This window comes from Mirounga angustirostris, unplaced genomic scaffold, assembly GCF_029215605.1.
Source record: "Mirounga angustirostris isolate CCGP_5_RB_7025 unplaced genomic scaffold, mMirAng1.0.hap1 SCAF_14, whole genome shotgun sequence".
NCBI lineage: Eukaryota > Metazoa > Chordata > Mammalia > Carnivora > Phocidae > Mirounga > Mirounga angustirostris.
Genome location: NW_026991722.1, coordinates 2,770,204 through 2,778,088, shown reverse-complemented (window position 1 = coordinate 2,778,088; position 7,885 = coordinate 2,770,204). Strand labels below are relative to the sequence as shown.

At 49.3% G+C, this 7,885-nt stretch overlaps 1 pseudogene; it reads right to left on the bottom strand.

The window, feature by feature from the left end:
• Positions 1–1,693: 1,693 nt before the first annotated feature.
• Positions 1,694–2,240, bottom strand: LOC123852297 (small ribosomal subunit protein eS10-like; annotated as a pseudogene).
• Between the last annotated feature and the right edge of the window lie 5,645 nt (positions 2,241–7,885).

The window sequence follows — 7,885 nt, the reverse complement described above, 5'->3', positions numbered from 1 at the left end:
GAATGAAGTCCTCTCGGAAATTCCCCAGCCCGTCCGCTTCTGGCCACTTGCAGAGCAAGTCCCAAAGATCCACCCCTGCTCGTCTGTGTCAAGTCAGACACGGATTGCCCAGAGAAATCCTATGCTTGTCTTTTCTTGAGGAAGACAGAGATGAGGCAGTGCCTGGGCAGGCCTGACCTTCCTTGGGGCCACAGTGGGTCCTGGCTTCCGGTCGTGGTCCCCTCGGTTGCTTCTCTCGGGGACGGTGCCCCAGCTACCCAGGAGTCCTGTTTGCTAAGCTCAGCTGCCTCCCCCCCAGGGCACGGCCCCCCCGGGGCACAACCTGGAGGGGAAGTCAGCACCTGTTCTGGGGGGCTGGAGCCCCACACGGATTTTTTTTTTTTAAGATTTTATTTATTTATTTGACAGAGAGAGAAAGAGAGAGAGCACAAGTAGGGGGAGTGGCAGGCAGAGGCAGAGGGAGAAGCAGGCTCCCCACAGAGCAGGAGAGCCTGATGTGGGACTCGATCCCAGGACCCTGGGATCATGACCTGAGCCGAAGGCAGTTACTTAACCAACTGAGCCACCCAGGCACCCCCCACACGGATTATTAAATGTCTTTCTTGTAACTTGACTTAGAGCTTTTTGGGGATATTCCTTTTCTTTTTCCTTGTCACTCAGGTGACCACTAGGTGTGAGCTTTAATTACATGGATTGGTTTGTGAATTGGAATTTCACTATTTTATAGTTGTGGAGATTAATCGTGTTGCTTTACCTTGAACACTCCCTTTTGTGGTAAATAAACTCGATCAACTGGATCCTGTGTCCTGAAAGTCGGAGAGTTGCCAAATTATCACTTTTTTTCGGATGGAAATTTACTGTCCCTTTGATAGAATCTGTGTCATGGAGACATTTCCAGGAAGCCTTTTTTTTTTGTTTTAAGATTTTATTTATTGGGGCGCCTGGGTGGCTCAGTCGGTTGAGCATCTGCCTCCGGCTCGGGTCATGGTCCCGGGGTCTGGGATGGAGTCCTGCATTGGGCTCCCTGCTCAGGGGGAGTCTGCTTCTCCCTCTCCTGCTTCCCCCTGCTTGTGCTCTCTCTCTGTCAAATAAATAAATAAAATCTTTTTTTTTTTAAAGATTTTATTTATTTATTTGACAGAGAGAGACACAGCGAGAGAGGGAACACAAGCAAGGGGAGTGGGAGAGAGAGAAGCAGGCTTCCCACAGAGCAGGGAGCCCGATGTGGGGCTCGATCCCAGGACCCTGGGATCATGACCTGAGCCGAAGGCAGATGCTTAACGACTGAGCCACCCAGGCGCCCCAATAAATAAAATCTTTTAAAAAAAATTATTTATTTATTTATTTGAGAGACAGAGGGAGCACAAGCAGGGGGAGAGGCAGAGGGAGAAGCAGGGTTCCCACTGAGCAGGGAGCCCGATGCGGGGCTCGATCCCAGCACCCCTCACTTGTACATGAGGACCGTCGATTTCTCCAGTGGGTTAGTAACAAGTGACACATGTGACTTCTTCCTTATTTGCTGAGCGTCTGGCAGAAGGATGGAGAGCAAGGTCTCTGGAGCTCTGCAGTTGGGGTTTGAACCCTGACAGCACCCGGGTGTCTGGGGAAGACGACCTCCCGGTCCTCAGTTTCCACTCGGTGACTTTGGAATGGCACCACACCCAGGGGTGACTGAATGTGACCTGTAGGAGCTGCTTTAGACGATGACGTACTCTGCCTGTGGTATTCACTCAACACAAAACAATGTCCTCCAACTTTACTGAGGTGGCTGACCACGTCCAGGACCAAAGCCGCCTCTGAAGGGGGATTCGGTTGCCGACCCAGCCGCAGCCTCAGCCTTCTTGGGGCCCCAGCGGGCACGGTGCTTCGTCCACAGGTGTAGATCAGCTTCCCCCCTGGTGCGGGGCTGGAGGCCGCTCTCCCTGCAGGCTTGGGGCTGAGGCCACCCGTCTCAGGACGGCTGCCGTGCAGCACATTCTCGGGGGCGGGTGGAGGTTATCCCAGAGCTACTGGACACCCTCGCTGGCAATGTACCAGTAGAAATATCTCCAGGCCCATGGTTCCTTTACATAGCCTCATGATCTGAGAGGCCGTGTGGCCCCCATGATGTGAAGATTGGGCCCACTCTTGTCTGCCCGCTCAGGGTGTTCAGGCATGTGGACACCCTTCCTGGCCACCATCACTGCCTCCTGTAAAAGGAGTCCATAACTGGCCATTTGGCTCTTCTCGGGCATCGACATCGGGGCACCATTACATCAGGGCCAGGCTGGAAGGGACCGGGCATATGCAGCGCCTCTTGCCCATGGCATATGATTGTGTAATAGGTAGACGATATGGGAAGGGAAAATCCTCATTCTGTTTAAGATAGAAAATGGAAAGTGTGAAAAATCATAGTGAGAATGTTTTATGTGTCCTTTTTCTTTTCTCAGCATTCATTGTAGGTCTCCATGAAATTTTTCAAAAATGTTTTGAGTGCCGTTGACACACATGGTTACATGAGTCTCGAGTGTACAACATAGTGATTCAGCTTCTCCATGTGTTGTACGTGTTCTCAAGCGTACCTACACCCGTCATCATACAGCACAACTACAACACCCTTGACCACGTTCCCCATGCTGTGCCTTTACCCCCATGACTCATCCATTGCATAACTAGGAAGCCTGAACCTCCCGCTTCCCTTCCCACACTCTGCCCATCCCCCCACCCATGCTCCCCTTTAGCAACCACCCCTTTGTTCTCTGTATTTATGGGTCTGATTCTGCTCCTTGTTTGTTGCTAATTCGTTTGTTTTATTTTTTATTTATTTATTTTATTATTTATTTTTAATTCAGGGATAATTAACATCCAGCATTATATTACTTTCAGGTGTACAACAGAGTGATTCAACCATTCTGTGCATTTCTGAGGGCTCATCACAATAAGAGTGTTCTTAATCCCCATGACCTACTTCACCCGTCCCTCCACCCACCTCCCCTCAGGCAACCACCAGTTTGTTCTCTGTATTTAAGAGTCATTTTTTAAGTCTTTTTTTATTTGTCTTTTTTTTTTGTTTGCTTGTTTGTTTTGCTTCTTAGATTCCACATGAGTGAAATTATATAGTATTTGTCTTTCTCAGTCTGACCTATTTCACTTAGCATTAAACCTCTAGCTCCATCCATTTTGCTGCAAATGGCAAGATCTCATCTTTTTTATGGTTGCATAATATTCCTGTATGTGCACATGTGTGTGTACGTGTGTGTATGCATGTGTGTGTTTATACATACATACCACATCTTCCTTACCCATTCCTCTATTGTGAGCACTTACTCTGCTTCTATATCTTGACTATTATAAATAATGCTACAAATAAACATAAGGGTGCATATATGTTTTTGAATTAGTGTTTTTGTTTTCTAGGGTTAAATACCCAGGGGTGGAATTATTGGATCATATGGTATTTCTATTTTTAATTCTCCAAGGAACCTCCACACTGTTTTTCACAGTAGCTGCACAAATTCTCATTTCACCAACAGGGCACAAGAGGCCCCTTTTCTCCACATCCTCACCAACACTTGTTATTTCTTGTCTTTTTAATTTTAGCCATCCTGACTGGTGTAAGGCAATATCTCATTGTGGTTTGCTTTGCATTTCCCTGATGATGAATGATGCTGAGCATCTTTTCATGTGTCTGTTAGCCATCTGGATGTCTACTTTGGAAAAGTATCTACTCAGGTCCTTTGATCGTTTTTTAATAAGATTGTTCAGGGGTTTTTTTGGTGTTGAGTTGTATCAGTTCTTTATATATTTTGGATACCAACCCTTTATCAGGTATTTCATTTGCAAATATCTTCTCCCATTCAGCAGATTGTCTTTTAGTTCTGTTGGTTGATTCCTTTGCCATGCAGAAGATTTTTATCTTGATGTAGTTCTAATAGTTTATTCTTACTTTTGTTTCCCTTGCTTCAGGAGACATATCTAGAAAAACGTTGTGCAACTGATGTCAGAGACATTCTGTCTGTGTTCTCATTCAGGTTTTTTATGGTTCAGGTTTCACATTTACATCTTTATTCCATCTTGAGCTTATTTTGTGGATGGTGTTTGAAAGTGATCAAGTCTTATTATTTTGCATGTGGCTGTCAAGTTTTCCCAGCACCGTTTATTGAAGAGTCTATCTTTTCCCCACTGTATATTATTGTCTCCCTTGTCATGGATTAATTGACCATATAAACGTGGGTTTATTCCTGAGCTCTCTATTCTGTTCCAGTGATCTGTGTCTGTTTTTGTGCCAGCGCCATACTGTTTTTATTCCTACAGCTTTGTAGTATACCTTGAAATCTGGAATTGTGATACCTCTAGCTTTGTTCTTCTTTCTCAGGAAAGCATCAGCTATTTGGGGTCTTTTGTTATTCCATAAAATATTAGTGTTATTTGTTCTAGTTCTGTGGAAAATTATGTCGGTCTATGAAATTAAAAAAAAAAATCGCATTACATCAAGAAATCATGCCTTAAAGTAGATCCTTTTAAGAGAGAATATTAGCTGAACCACATGAAATTGCCATTTGTGTAAGTCAAAAATGGCCAAAGAGCAGCAATTTCATGTGGTGCAGTTGCATATTTTTCTCAGATGAGCAATGTTTCAGTTGGAGGTTATATTCCTTTTAAAAAATTTGGTGTCAAATAATGACGTGTCCATGATTAATATGACGCCATAAATGCAAAGCTGCCATAATTATTGATGCCTACGCTAATTCTAAACAGTCAAATTATACTCCATGTCATTGCATTTTAGAGCTGAAAAGGACCAAGAGATCATTAATCTAACATCATTTTTAAGATATGGAAATTGAGTCTCCAAGAGGTTAATCACACACCCAGGACTGGAATTCCTATTTCCTGATTTCCAATTCAGTACTTTGCCCCCATCCATTGGCCTCCCTCCCTCCTACAATATGCATATTGAATGGCTCCTATGAACAAGGGCCCCACTGTTCCTTCAGATTTGCATATAAAAAGATAAGAAATCACAGTTCTGCTGTGGCATAAATAAGACCTAAATGAAAATATTAGCTATTAAAATATTAAACAAGTACTGATATGTTGCTCCCCTCTTTACACGTTAGGACCTACCCATTTCACACAGGGGGTTTAGATGACCCCCCTCTGTCTGACCTCTAAGGGGGGCTGCTTGCCCTTCCTGGGTCTGCTGTCTGTGGCCCTGAAGCGACCTGGCTCCCCCACCCCACCACCAAATAAATGAGGGAAAGATCCATCAGGGCTCTTGGCATCTCTGTCTATTTCTAAAGCGAGCATGCTATCACACAGTCTACAGGTGTGACAGGTGTATGGGGCTGTGGGGGAGGGTGTGACCCTCCCCGTTCAGGAAATGTTATATTTGTTTAATCGAAATCAGGACACGACAATCTCATTCTTGCATTTGTGGGGAGATACCCCATATTATGAGCACCCCACTCCCCAGGCAAAGACCAACCTGCTGGCTTGTCCCCTTGGCTGTTGAGGGACAGACCTCTTCCCAACGAGAGGTGCATGGAAGTCACTGGGCTCTCCTTAAGCCGGGCTCTCGTGGAATTGTCTGGTTCTTTGTGTGATGACATATTGTTGTCTTCATGAACGCACCACAACCCAGAGCTGGAGAAACTCTCCAAGGAAGTCACAGGATGGGGCCCTGGGTCCCAAACCTGAGGCTGAAATCCCAGAAGTCATGATGGCGTCAGGCTCGGGGGGCTTGGCTTTATACCACAGAGTCTGCCTCAGAGGCAGGTCGGTGTCCGAGCCAGACACACAGCAGGGAGAACCCCTTAGTCATTTGCAGGCTTCCCCAGACACACACCGTTCTGCGTTTCCATTGACTAGCGCACTCGACCTATTTTTACTGGTATATAGCTCCCTGGGATCATCCTTGTGACTAGGAGGGTCTCCTGGGCAGGTGAGATGTATCTTGTATCGTCGAATACCCTACACCCACCACATGAAGGCCTTAGGTAAACGTGTGTGGAATGAATGAATGAATATGCGTGTGTGTTCTCACTAGGACCACCTTTTATGAATAGGCCGAGGACCCTGTGTAACATGGATTGAGTGGCATCATCTGCCACCAATTTGTGGAATTCGTTATTAAACACTGAGTTAGTGGGATGAAAGGGTTACTCGACGCTGGCATGTGCTCTGGAGATGTGGCACCCTGCAGGGGTGGAGGGGGCCAGACCTCTGAAGTCATTCCCCCCATTAGCAGCTGCGTGTGAACTGCTTTATCGGCTACCCTCCCTCGCTCTGTGACTCAGGCCTCCCCAGCAGGGCCGGCAGGAGGAGGCAGGAAGGATTTCAGGGCTGAAATAAATGTAAGGAAGGGATGTCTGGGAGGAGAGCAGAGGAACTTGGAGGGGAAGGGTCTCCGACAAACCCCTGTCCGCTTTCTCGGGATGGGGGGGGTCTCTGAGGACCCCGAAGGACAAGGGGCTCCCGATGTGCATCATGTGCCTTTGCTTTTCCACTTCTTCTCCTCGAAGAAATTACCCACAAACTGTCTTCGGGGCCCGGTGTACAGAACTCGCAAGACGTGTTGACAAGCAGCGAATGTGAAGGCGCAGCTCTGCAAACACCCAGCTCCCTTGCTAGCCAGTCGGGCCACCGCTTCCCGTCCCGGCTCTCCGCCTGCCGGTGGGTCCCGCGGCGACAGTGCCCGTCCCGCGGGCGCCGGCCAAGTCCCAGCGCGACTGAAGCTACTCCAGGTTCACACAAGGTAAGCCACCGGCCGGCACTCGAGGTGCGCGTGTGCGTGTAGACCGAGCCCTCGAATATGCGGGGAATGATCCACATGGGGACAGTGTTTTTGAATAAATGTGACTCGTGGAAACTATTCTAAGAAAGAAATAAACTATGTTGGGACAACTCCTGAGTTGAAGGGAGTCCCGCATCTGGAGACGAAGTCACCGAAGCATCAGACCGGGTGGGGCCACCCTAGCAGGCTGGAGAGCCCACCCAGGGCAGACCCTGGCGCCCCTGTGGTCCCAGCCCTGCCGAGCCGCTCGAAACCATGGGGGGGGGGGGGCGGTCGCTGTCCAGTCGCCTTGCCACGCGTCCCTCGAGTCCAACCGCACAACGTCTGGCCGTGAGCTTGACCCCGAGTCAGAGGACAAGCTGGGCCCCGTGCCTCCCCGCCAGCTCCCGCCTGGCCGCCTGGCGTCCTCGGTCTTTCTGGGCTCTTGCTAACAAAGGGCCTCGTTGGCAGCGCGGGCTGCAGGGAGCTAGGGTCAGCTGGAATCGAGGCCCGAGTGTGGTTTGCTGCGCCCCTCCTGCCGCCTCAGGCGCGGCCGAGCTAGCCCCGCGGCTCCCTGTGTCCCCGCGGCAGCTCGGGACCCTCCCAGACGCTGGGCTGCGTCCCCAGGTGCTGACAACTTTCCTCCATGACCCCAGCGCCAGTGCTGCCCTGAATGAGCGACCCCCGGCCTTCTGCTCCGGATCACTGTCTGGGGTCACTCTGGAGGGGGTCACGGACCCCACGGGAGGCGGACGGAGACCCAATCGCCCAGGTGACTCCCTTTGTGACTTTGTCTTACCACCGTCTCCATCTGGGACGTGAGGGCTTCAGGGACAGACAGCAGGCCCGGGCCAGGCGTGTTTTCTTTGTTGCAAGTGTGTCCGGAACCAGGGATGGAAAGGATTAGGGTGCCCCCCTTTCCGGATTCACACCCATCTCTTACACGTGGGCTACTCCTTGCCAGCATCGACGAGCAAGCCGTGAGTAAATGCGCCTTTCTGTCTTTGCTCTCCGACTTCCGAGACTAATGGGACAGAAACACGAAGGTGGGAGAGCCAGTGACCTCCGGTGGGAGGACAGGGACTGGTGGGGAGCATCTCCAACTGCTCTGCTTTTGTTTGCGTGTCCGCT